This window comes from Lactuca virosa, chromosome 4 (assembly GCF_052849685.1).
Source record: "Lactuca virosa cultivar CGN04683 chromosome 4, Lactuca_virosa_CGN04683_v6, whole genome shotgun sequence".
NCBI classification, from domain to species: Eukaryota; Viridiplantae; Streptophyta; class Magnoliopsida; order Asterales; family Asteraceae; genus Lactuca; species Lactuca virosa.
In genome coordinates this window covers 421,893,300-421,905,826 of record NC_136429.1, presented here as the reverse complement: position 1 = coordinate 421,905,826, position 12,527 = coordinate 421,893,300, and positions in this window count along the sequence as shown.

Genomic DNA, 12,527 nt, shown 5'->3' with positions numbered 1-12,527 from the left:
TACCTATAAGCTATTTTTTAAAAATTTATCATCCAAACACTACTTTTGTTGGTTTATACCACTAAGTCAAAAACCTCCTTAAATAAGTTTAGCCAAACATTCTTTTAGTATATAGAGAAAATTACAAAAATAGTCCATATGGTATGGCATAATAGACAACTATAATCTAACTTCAATAAAATGAACAAACTCGGTCCTTATGCTATTTCAAGATTACATAAACGATTCTTCCAACACACGGCATCAAAAGAATACCGTTAACTTTCTGTCAGATGACATTTTTACCCTTTATTTTTCTTTTTCATTTCTTTTTGTATTTTGTAATTATTTCCTCTAAATTGTAAGGACCATTTATATGGAAAATCTACAGAAAAGTCCCAAACTTTTGGAAAAAGTTTCAATAAAGTGTTAAAAGTTTTTTTTTAACAGAAAAGTCCTGATTATTTAACATTTTGCCAAAACTAACAAAAAAGTCTTTTTTTATATTTGAACAACAAATGACAGATTATATGACTTTCTCAAAATAATGAGACTTTTCTGTTCAAAAAAAATTTACGACTTTTTTGAAACTTTTCTCAAAAGTTTGGGACTTTTTTGTAGATTTCCCCCATTTATATAACTTACGTTAGGCACTATTTTTCTATCCCTTTCTCGACTCCATACCATCAAGCTTCTCTAATCTAATCTCTCTTTCTCAACTCGGGTAAATACCCTGACCTGCAGTATCGAAATGTCATTGTCGAAGATCTTCTCAGAAAACAGCACAATCATAAATTGTGACATTTAGGGAAATTTGGAAGTGTTGCTTTTTATTATGATGTGGAATGAGCCTGATGTTGATGTTCGTTGACTAATTTTTCATGAATCGATTAGTAAAAGTTGTATACATATGATGATGTGGTTGATAGAGTGGCTCAAAAACATGGTCTAGATGATCCATAAAAAACAGACTTACTCTTCACACATGCTATTCTCAACAAACCAAGCCTCGCCCTATGATGATGTGTTGTTGCAGATCGTCTATTAGACACAGTTGTTCACTACACTTACAATTATGTGAGCTATGTAATCGTAATTTCCTTTAAAAAGAAAATGATATCAAACTCTTTTTATGCTAGACACGACTCGAGTTGATTGCATTTTATGTTAAGATCAAACTTCCTTTTACATGATGTGGTTCCAAAGTGCTTTTGAAAATTTAATTGTATGAACTCCTACATACAGTTAGTGACGGTACCATTCCCTTAAACCTCTGTGCTTACATTAAGATAATCGGTTTTTAATGCTTCATTTTTACATGAATGCGCAACAACTATTAATATCTTCAAGAAATCTTGAGTTTTTAGTCTAAAGGTTATGTGTCTCTTTAATCTTCACCCTTTGATTTATGTTTTGTCTAACTCCTTTTCAGTTGTACTTCAAATATAGACCCTTAACTGCTATTTCATCTATGTTTCAGCTTGCATTAATTAACCTTTTAGAGTTTATCAATGATAATGCTGAAAGCAAACAAGTTCATGTGTCTGTTGCTGAATGTGTCTGTACTTACGGATCGAAGGCACCGAGGCCGACCCATTGGATTTATATACTGGTTTACCATATGTTGTTGTGTTGTAGTGATCTGTTAAATATGTATCCTGGTATATAGGATGTTGTTGTGTTGTAGTGATATGTTAGATTTTTATCTTTGTATATAGGATGTTGCTATGTTGTAGTGGTCTGTTAGATTTGTAGGACTACATGTATCTGCTAGCTATTAACTATTATGGTGTATGTTGATATGTTATAGTTTTTTGGGTTGAGGCGATCCTGTTGTGTGCTGAAGGCCAAGATACCCAAAGCGGTCCGGATAGGCTGTAGGCCCTACGAGGCGGTGCAGTCAGGCCGAAGGCCCGGAGAGCGGTCCGGATAGGCTGTAGACCCTACGAGGCGCTCCATTCATGTCAAAGGCTCGAAGAGTGGTCCAGATAGGTTGTAGGCCCTGCGATACGGTCCAATTAGGTTGTACGCTCATGCTGCATGTTGTTGTTTGTTATGTTTATGTGGTTGTACTTTGGGGGAACTCACTAAGCGTTGGCTTACAGTTTTAGTTTTGTTTCAAGTACTTCGGAGGATTGTGGCAAGGCGAAGGCGTGATCATACACATCTTAGGTTTTTTTATGTTATTGATCTTGGGAGACTCTGTTTTTGAATAATGTTTTGAAAACAATGGTTATGTAAACACTTTTTTTGTAAATGGGTTGTTTTGAAAAGTTTAGATTTGTTGTATTTTTGAGATGTTACATGGTGTTTCCGAGAGTATTGACATTTTTTTGATGTGTTGTTAAGCAGGGATGTGTCACTAATGATCATGATGTGCCATTTGTGCATCATGATGCGCCATTAGGTGGCTTGATGCGCCACACATGTTCCTGGTGTGCCATATGTGTTCTTGATGAGCCATGATATCCCTTTATGAGCCATTTATGTGATGATGTTCTCTATGATGCTCAAGATTGTCCAAGGATGCTCAGAAGTTACAGATGCTCACGGATTATTTTATGATGTGCCACCATGATGGTTGATGAGCCATGGTGGTCTTGATGTGTCACTCTTGCATCATGATGAGCTATTATGGATCATGATGATCTATCATGTTTATGGTTGATGCTCATGAAATACATATCAAGGATGAATGTTCTAAAAGTTGTTCCATGGTGGAATGTGATTGGTTAACACCTTTCATGGGCCTATGGATTTATGGGCTTGACCCGTTAGGGTTTTAGGTCTGATTCCTTCACAATAAATAGGGATGTTTGCTAGTCATTTGAAAGTGTCTTTTGTATCCTTATTGAATAGGTCGAATCTCTGATGGTTGTACTTGTAACCTCTGGTTGAGAACTCATAAATAAATAATAATCCCATCCTTCCTGTGGACGTAGGTGACCTCACTAAGATCTTTCCTAGACATCACTCTCGTAAGTAGATCAATCAGTATACCAACTAGAATTACTGATAAATCTTATTTATAAGTTCATAATAATACTATGAACTTAAATATAAGTTACACTTAAAGAATAGTAAGTGCAACTAAACTTACAGGTTTTCTATCAAAAACTCAGAAACTTTACGAGCAGAACTTCGACGTTGAATTCTTTTTGTCGGGCATTCTGACGTCGTATTGCCTCACTAAAATGCTCAAGACTAGGAATGTCGGGTCCCGAGGGTTTGGGAAGAGGTTCTAGAGAGATTTTGATTGAAAAATAGCAACAAATGAAGAAGTTTTTGGCCCCTATTTATATCCATTTTTGACAGGCGTGTCGCACCTTGGCAAAGAGCGCATCGCGTTGTGGCTTTTTCCCAGCGGTGACATGTGTCGCTTTTTCATTGGTGTCACATGTCGCTTTCTCGTTAATCCAAAGATCTTTAAATAGTTAATTATCTCAGTAGAACTTTACTCTCTCTCTCTCTCTATATATATATATATATATATATATATATATATATATATATATATATATATATATATATATATATATATATATATAAAGTAGGTTTAAGCATGTAGAAACCAAGTTTGATTGTAACACCCATAAAAATCAAGCCAATTTAAAACTTTTTTTAAAACATTTAAAACCATTAAGTTAGTACAATTTGTTTTCAAAATAGTTTAAGCATCAGAGTATCCCCAGAATCAATTCATGAAAATATGAGGAGGTGCACGATCACGCCTTCGTCTTCCTGCGATCATCAAAAGTACCTGAAACAAAATCAACAACTGTAAGCCCGAAGCTTAGTGAGTTTCCCCCAAAATACCAACGTCATACAAATATAACCATATCATATAACAAATACAAAACAACATGCATACTGAGCCTTCAGCCTGACTGGACCGCCTCGCAGGCCTTCAGTCCATCTGGACCGCTCTCCGAGCCTTCGGCACGTTTGGACCGCCTCGCAGGGCCTACAGCCTATCCGGACCGCTCGTCGGGCCTTCGGTCTGACTGAATCCCTTTGCAGGGCCTTCAGTCTATCCGGGTCGCCCTGGGTATGTTGGCCTTCAGCACAAAGCAGGACCGCCTCAACCCAACCCCAAATCAAACAAACATGTGTACATAAATATCATACTCTTGCATATATATAACAGTCATACCGATCTAACAAATCATCAATCATAGCAACATCCTATAACCAGGATACCGACCTAACCATGTCACTAACATAGCATCATCCTATATACCAGGATACCAATCTAACATATCATAATATCATAACAACATCATATCTACCAGGATACCGATCTAACCGATCATAACAGCACACAACATCTTATTTACCAGGATACCGATCTAACAGATCATAACAGCATTCAACATCCTATCTACCAGGATACCGATCTTAACAGATCATAACAGCATACAAGCATACTATAACTAGAATAACAATCCAAAGGGCTGGCCTTGTTGCCTTAGACCCTGTTGATATAGTGAGGATAACTCACCTGGCGCACTGCTGAAGTCCCGCAGACAAAACTGCAGCTGCTGGTTGATAGATTCCCAAGCTGTCAACATCAAACAACACCTAATTACTAATTGGGTTCCAAGCCCAAGGTCCAACTCACACTCCAAAGGCCCAATAGTCAACCAATGGGCTAAAGCCCAACATATAGCCCAATTTTCCAAATTGGGCCCAGACCTCTACATGGTCTTTCCTTAAGGCCCATCCGATTATTCCAATCAAATTCCCATGGCCCATTATCACATAATCATAAAGACCCAATTATGGCCCATCTATGGCCCAATTTTCCAAATTGGGCCCAAGTCCTCACATGGGCCTTACCTTAAATCCCATCTAATTATTTTAGACCATTTACTTGTTAATGGGAAGCCCATTAATAGCCCAATCACCAAAGCCCACTAGGAAGGCCCAATTCAAGGCCCCGGTGAGATTAGGGTTTTCACATGAAATGACGATTAGGATTAAGTGTTTCTTACTTAATCCATTAAGTCCAATATTGCCTTAGGTTAATTTGCCAATGATTATTATTTAATATTTCCAGTTTATTAAATAATTCCCGTATGTGTCCCGATCAATTCCCAAAATCAGGGTTTTATGTCATTAGGGTTTTCCAACCCAATACTAGCCCATTAGTCCATTGGTTGGGCTTTTAGGTCACTTTGGGCCTCATTGGGGCCATTAGGGTTTCTTTCGGTCCACTCTTGTCCAAGCATCCCAAACGAGTCCAATACACAAACAAGGCACACCGCCACCCGACACGGCGGCTGGTGGCGGCAGCCACCACCTCACGGTGGTGGTTTGAGTTTTCTTTTCATTATTCGCATCCCTGATTACATGTTACAATGCTTTGATCAAGAAAATAACACACACCCTAATAAATGACACACACACAACCACCTTGTGGTGGCCGACGGTGGCACGTGGTGGTGGTGGTCTTCTCCGAATTCCGTCCAAACAACACATACCCACGTGACCTACACTTGAAACACATCCAAAGATACACACACCCACGCCCGGAATAGTAACACCACAACCCACCTAGCGGCGCACGACGGTGGCGGTGGGCTGAGCTTGTGAACGGCAGCAGCTTGTGGCGAAACAACCGCATGGAGACGACGGCTACATCGAAACCCAATAGCAGTCGGTTCTACCGCCCCTCCCACGACCACCCTATCAGTCTAACTCTCGTCTTTTCCGGTGAAGAGAGTAGTGGCTGTGGCGCGTTGGCAGAAAGAAGAAAGAGAACTTGTCTTCGTCGTCGGCAGTGCAGCAACGGTGGCGACCCTTCGTCTTCGACGGCGACAATGGTCGGTCGTGGTTTGCGTCCTCGAGTTCGCCGGTGACCGGAGCAGTGAAAGTTCACGCTACGGCGCGGAGATGGCGGCTGCGAAGGTATGAAGAAGAGGGTGACGGCTGGGAATAGTGAAGTAGGGTTAGGGTTTACGGTGGTATTATGCTTAAATACCCGGTTCCTTTAAGATCTATCCCCTAATTACAGAAATGGCCCCTCCTTCCATTATTCTTTCCAAATAAGGTCCGAAATTTACCTTTTAAACCCAGCCTCCTGAGATTCTTTACAAATTAAGTTTAATACTTACCAATAGCCCCTTAGCCTCCAAAATCTTTTCAAATGAAGTCCCAGAAGTTACCATTTAGTCACTGCCTTCATAAATATTTACAAAACTAATCCGGAACTTACACTTTTAACCCCCGACTTCTAACATCCGATAATTATTACTTGCTTTTGGGCTATAATAATATAAAATAATAATAAAAATTACTTCTCGGGGTTTCAGGTCTATTATTTAATTATTATATTTAAATGGGATGTTACAACTCTCCCCCACTTAAATTTGATTTCGTCCTCGAAATCGTTCCTTCTCATTCCTTACATGCCAAACAACTTGAACCACAATCCCGAGCATGACCCTAGCCTTTCCAAGGAAACCGTAACCAACCCTCGCAGGGTTCTAAAACTTGGAAATAAACGAATCCCTTGCAATATGATCACATTTACTCAATCCGTAATCTGAAGTCTCGAGATGGTCTGGCTCCCTGACAGGCTGCCCACACTGGATCATCGTCGAATGCATTGCACTTAACTCCCAACTGGCTACTCGTCTTCTGATAACCTGAGGTTCCCACTAGAAAACAGAATCGCAATCCCACACTGCTAACTATGATCCTTTAGTTTCCGAACCACATACATATAATAACCGGCTCATAAGCACAAATACTCATACCTGGCCCAATCAGCCTCGGGCTGGAATACCAGGCATACCTACGATGGGTCCAGTCATCCCTAGGATGGAATACCCTCGTATCACGCACATGTTTGGTCCAATCAACCCTCGGGTTGGAATACCAAACACGTCAGTTCCACTCAATCGTAGGGTGCGGTCATCCTCACGATGGAATACCACTATATACATAACTCGGTCTAACCCATAACTTGAAATCCAAGGACCTATCCTTGCATCTCATCCAAAATCCTCTAATGGAAATTGTCTACTTTGGAATTTGAATGGAATTTTTTTGTTGAAGGACTTAAATACATTCTTGGAATAAAATCTCGATTTCCAATATTACTTCTAGATATGACAACTCCCTCAATAACACGTTTTCTCAATCACATCACCTACAGTCTTGTGCCATTACACAAGCCATAGTTTTCTGACCACTGTTTCTCGGCGACATAAGTGGAACCCTAATTTTTAAAACCAACTTATGATTTGGCAGTCTAATGACTTTCATGTCATTTAAAACATCAGGTGAGTATATATTTGGATCAAATTAATCATGAACAAACTCGAATTGGCAAAGACTATCTGAACTTAAATATTCAACTTTGTCTCCTGGAAACAATGATAGCAAACGATCATTTATTTCCTCAACAACTTCATTCTTTGGAGCAAGTATTGCTCTTTCTTGAAAATAAAATGTAACATTGTACTTTTCCAAAATCGAAGGATATACAAACTCTATTAATGAACCTATATGATCATGTGATTCATTAATGAGAATATCCTTCGAAACATCAATAATCATTTTGCCATCGTTCGGACCACCAAGTTTGCCTTCTACTATGTCCAATAGCCGATTTGCAAAATCACTTATTTTCTCAATAACATATGGATCCCTTCCAACAGTGAGCCTTATGTTTTTTTGTTAATTTATGGATTTTGAATTGTTGTCATAAATATGAAAAACTCAAAGAAGAATTAACAATCTTTTGTCTACTGCCACCTGGAGCAACAAGTAGAATATGCCTGAAATCTCCTCCAAAAACAATCACTTTCCCTTCAAATGGAATGTTTGAGTTGCTAGAATTTTCACACCTTAATATATCTTTCAAACTTCGATCTACAACTTCAAATACATGCTTGTGGACCATAGTTATTTCATCCCAAATGCTCAATCAGTTTTTTCTTAATAAGCTTGCAAGTTTACTATCTGGATTTATTTTACAAACATGATCTTCATTAAGATTCAACGGTATTATAAACCAAGAGTGTGTTGTCCTGCCTCTGGAAAATAATAATGAAGCAATCTCACTTAAAGCAACGTTTAAAACAATCTGACCTTCACATCTAATTGTTTTAGATATTGTCTTCCATATAAATGTTTTACCCGTTCCACCATAACCACAAAACTTCAATTTTGGGCAAAACCTTGTACAAAGGCATTGAGTTGGGGAGCAACACTAGAAGATAATATTGAAATTGTCTACATCAGGTCAAACTCGTATCAAGGTAAATCATTATGTGCAAATATATATCCCAACATAAGGGGTATAACAGTCCAAAATGATCTAACCAAGTAATTTGTTAGGTGATTTCAAGGTTTTACTATATTGAACAAACATTTCATTGAATTTCTTGAATCAAGCTTATAGAAATAACGCTCATATTTTTATATCTTATTCACAAACCATCCAAATTACATAAATGTTCCCTAGACTCTTCATTTCTTTTTCTTTTTTGACAAACCATGCTACATCTATTTCCTTTAAATTTTTGGTGTTTTGTGGCCTATTATCTTGTATCAATTACATGTTTATGATGGGTTTTAGGTACAACAAATAAACTAGAAAACAATTCCTAAGTTCACATGCAACCTACTTTGGATCTATGTTTTAACTATTGAACATACAACTTTGAATTGCAAAATAAGAACCCTAGAGGAGAGAGGCTAATTTCGAAATTAACAAACTAGGGTTTAGGGTTTACATACCTTTCAATTGTTATAGCAAACAATTGATAATCCTCTTGATCTTGATCTTGATCTTCTTGGAAGCTTAGCACCACAAATGTAATGCCTCTAATGGAATCACACCCAAGAACTAGCAAGAAGGAAACTTGGAGGAAAGAGGATGGAGAGAGTATGCAATTTCGGCCTTAGGGTTTCTTCCAAAGAAATCAGTACCCAAAATGTGAGCCAGGAGGCTCCTTAAATAGTTGAGGGAACTAGGGTTTAGGGAAAACCCTAGTTATCCTTTGCTTAGGGCCTAAGCAAGACCCAAGGCCTTATCTTGGACCCCTTGGACGAATTCTCTAGGGTTTCCCCTAGGGTTTTCGTCCACCCCCTTCCAAGGGAGTTCTGGATCCTTCCATTCAACTATCAGTTAATTGCAAACTAGTCCCTGCACTTTATAATTAATTCTTTTAACCCCAAAATCAATTCTGATTAATTTCTGGCTAACAATTAATTAAACATAATGATTTCTAATTAATATATTAATCCATTAACATATTAATAAATCAATTATATATATATATATATTAATTTATTAATCTTATAAATTAATATCTCTCCTTTCATAATTTCCTTGTCCAGTTGCTAGGTTGAGGGCAACCCAAAAGGACTGTGCTGCTATCAATTCAAGTACATACCAATTATAGTTATGGGCTTAGACACCTAATCCAACAGTCTCCCACTTGGATAAGTCTGTAACTATAATTGCTAGTACGCCTTCTAAATTTGACCAGCAAATTGTAGCTTCCAAAAAGCTGCTGCCGAACTCTGACCCAGTCAGTTACGTGTCCTAAGATAAGTGATCATATAACCCTTCGTTCTGCTTGATATCCCCAGAAAAAAGACATGGAATGTAATCAATCTGTTTGTCCATAATCTATGTTTCCCGATTCCTGATTTGTGATGATGTAGGATTCTAATCGAACCCATCAATTTAGTCCTGGCTGGGCCCAACACATAAGTCAACACCAAATCATCGAGGGGCCCACAGATATCGCTTTTCCTGTTAGGGCAAAAGGAACGAATAAACGTTGACTCATATGCTTGTATCTTTTACTCATCAAATTATGCATGACAATACGTTTTATAACACCAAGTTACTGATGCGTTTTCGTATCACCAATGCACAACCGACTAGTAAATTACAACTCATATATCTTCGTTTCAAGATTATAAGATATTATCGTCTCAGTATTACTCGTGATGAATTCCATGAAGTAATACTCTGAGCGAGGGTTTATCCAATACTCAAATCTCAATTTCTGAGTACTCATGAACGTTGCAGCAATTCTATTGCCATCTCTATCCTTAGACAATCTGCAATCCAATTCATGACAGTCTTAATTCACTACTTACTTCCAAGAGTACGAGCGACTGTGGAGTTTGAATAATCTCATTATTCAGGAAGTAAAACATGCAAAAATGAAACACAATAATAAACAATTGACAAAAGGTAGTAGCCAAACTTATAAATAATACTTTATTATTTAATCACCAAAAGTCAATTACATTTACTTTGTTACAAGTTTCAAAAACTAATCTAACTACTAAAACTAATATCATCTTTCAGTCCTATGCTCCGAGCATGTTGAATATGCTTAGCCCTACTCAGACCCTTTGTGAGAGGATCTGCTGGGTTATCTTCAGATGACACCCTCTTTACTATAAGATGGCCTTCTTCTACTCTATGTCTGATGAAATGGTACTTTCTGTCGATATGTCTGGTCTTACCATGATCTCTCGGTTCCTTTGTCAAGGCAACCGCTCCTTCATTATCGCAGAACAGTTCCATAGGCTCCTGGATGGTTGGAACAACTCCGAGATCTCCGATGAAGTTCCTCAACCAAGCTGCTTCTTTCGACGCTTCACTCGCTGCTATGTACTCTGATTCACAAGTAGAATCAGCCACCGTATCTTGCTTGGAACTTTTCCAAGTAACTGCTCCTTCATTCAGTAAAAATACCCAGCCTGATTGAGAACGGAAGTTATCTCTATCCGTCTGAAAGCTGGCATCACTGTAACCATCTACTCTCAAAGTATCACTGCCACCAAGCACAAGAACCCAGTCCTTTGTCCTTCGCAAATACTTGAGTATATTCTTAACTGCTATCCAATGAGCTCTACCTGGGTTTCCCTGATAGCGACTGACCATGCTCAAAGCAAATGCCACATCAGGGCGAGTACATGTCATAGCGTACATGATCGATCCGACAGCGGAAGCATAAGGTACACGACTCATGTCATCTATTTCAACATCTGTACTCGGGCATTGAGTCTTACTCAATTTGGTATTGCTCTGGATAGGTAGCTCTCCCTTCTTGGAATTTTCCATACTAAACCTCTTTAGTACCTTATCCAAGTATGTGCTCTGACTAAGTCCAATTAGTCTCTTCTTTCTATCTCTCAATATTCTAATCCCAAGAATATAAGCAGCTTCTCCAAGGTCTTTCATGGCAAAACACTTTCCAAGCCAAGACTTAACTTCTTTCAAGGTTGGAACGTCGTTACCAATGAGTAATATGTCATCGACATATAACACCAGAAAAGTTACTATACTCCCACTAGCCTTGATATACACACAAAACTCATCTTCACTTCTAGAGAAACCAAACTCTTTGACTTTCTCATGGAAGCAAAGATTCCAACTGCGAGATGCTTGTTTCAATCCATAAATGGATTTCTCAAGCTTGCACACTCTATTGGGGAACTTTGCATCAACAAAACCCTCTGGTTGATTCATGTAAACATCTTCAGCCAACTTCCCATTAAGGAAAGCAGTTTTGACATCCATCTGCCAGATTTCATAATCATGAAAGGCAGCTATGGCGAGCAATATCCTAATAGATTTAATCTTAGCTACTGGTGAGAAGGTCTCATCATAGTCAACCCCTGGGGTTTGAGTGAAACCTTTTGCAACCAGTCGAGCTTTGAATGTGTGCACATTCCCATCCATGTCTGTCTTCTTCTTGAAGATCCATTTGCACCCAACTGTCTTGCGACCTGGTGCACTATCAACCAAATTCCAAACTTGGTTGTCATACATGGACTTAATCTCGATGTCCATTGCCTCTTTCCACTTGGAAGCCTCTGGGCCTGCCATTGCTTCCTTATAAGTGACTGGTTCATCTAAGTTTACCAGTGTTCTGTCACTTATGAATGTGTCACCATCTGAAGTAATATGAAAACCATACAACTCAGGTGGCACACTCACCCTAGTGGATCTTCTAAGAGGTAATGAGTTATCAATTGGTTCAACAGGAACTGTTTCCTATGGTTGAGTGCTAGTGTCATCTAAGGTTCCTTCATTGGCTGACTCTTGAATTTCTTCAAGGTCAATAGTGCTCCCACTGTCCTCTTTGAATATGAGCTCTCTTTCAAGAAAGACTCCTCTTCGTGCTACAAAGACCACGTTCTCACTAGGCCTGTAGAACAAATATCCAAAAGACTGCTTTGGGTAACCAATGAAAACACATTTCTCACTTCTAGTTGCTAGCTTGTCGTGAGTCTCTCGTCTTACGAAAGCTTCACAACCCCATACTTTAATATGTGCTAACGAGGGAACTTTCCCTGTCCACATTTCGTGAGGTGTTTTGGCAACCTTCTTTGTAGGGACAAGATTGAGGATGTGGGCGGCTGTCTCTAAGGCATACCCCCAGAAGTGAATAGGAAGCGAAGCCCGACTCATCATAGAACGAACCATGTCTAACAAGGTTCGATTGCGCCTCTCAGCTACACCATTTAACTGTGGTGTCCTAGGAGGAGTCAATTGTGAGACT